The sequence below is a fragment of the Mastomys coucha genome, unplaced genomic scaffold, assembly GCF_008632895.1.
Source record: "Mastomys coucha isolate ucsf_1 unplaced genomic scaffold, UCSF_Mcou_1 pScaffold9, whole genome shotgun sequence".
Lineage (NCBI taxonomy): Eukaryota > Metazoa > Chordata > Mammalia > Rodentia > Muridae > Mastomys > Mastomys coucha.
Window position 1 is genome coordinate 64,705,158 of NW_022196915.1, and position 944 is coordinate 64,706,101.

Sequence of the window (944 nt, forward strand, 5' to 3'; positions counted from 1 at the left end):
ATAAGATAGGAGGTAACTAGGTAGTGTGGCACAGACCTATGACCCTAACAAGAGGAAGTAGAGGCAAGATGACTAGGAGTTTAAGGCCAGCATCTGCTTCATAGTGAGTTCAAAGCCAGTTTTGCTTACATACAATCAAATTATACACCACATATGTATATATGTGTATATTCACATACATGCATATGAGCATACATGCATATATATGCATATGTGTGTATACTTGTATATGTGCATATACATATATGTATATGCACACAAAGCCAGCAGGTAGATGCTCATTGTGCCTTACTGTATCCAGTGGGAGTCAGAAGTCAGGCATTTTTTTTTATAATCTAATGTAAATGTCACATATGCATTATTGTTATCTATTCACTGATGAGTGGATATTTACTAAGGAAGGCACAAGCCTCAGGGCTTAGATGTATCATCATTGAGGGGCAGGTGATGAGCAGTCAAGGTCAATCTCCATCATACTGGAAACAGCTCTCCAGAGTTCATTCAGATCACTCAGCTCGTGACTCTACCGTTTACTGAGCCTTGGGAAATGAGACAATGTGTCATGGGCTCTCTTTCTCTATACATCTGTTTTTGATCTTTATCTTTCCCCTTCTCTCAGAAGAACCGCTGCAGCATACCTGCCAAGGCAGGTCTACCAGCGTCAAATTGCTTCCATTTTTGTTTGTCTTAGAAAGTCTTTATCTCTTCACCTCCTGCGATGGATAATTTCATGGAGTACAGAACTCCAGGGTGCATTTTCTTTTTTCTCTCTCAACACTATAAATATTTCACTCTTCTCACTTGCTTGCATGACCTCAGGGAACTCAGGTATAATTCTTTGCTTTTCTGTTGGTGAAGTGGCTTTCCTTCTGGGCCCTTGATATTTTTTTTCAGGGCTTATTATATCTTGAATTTCCCATAGTTTAAATATGAATATTATTTAT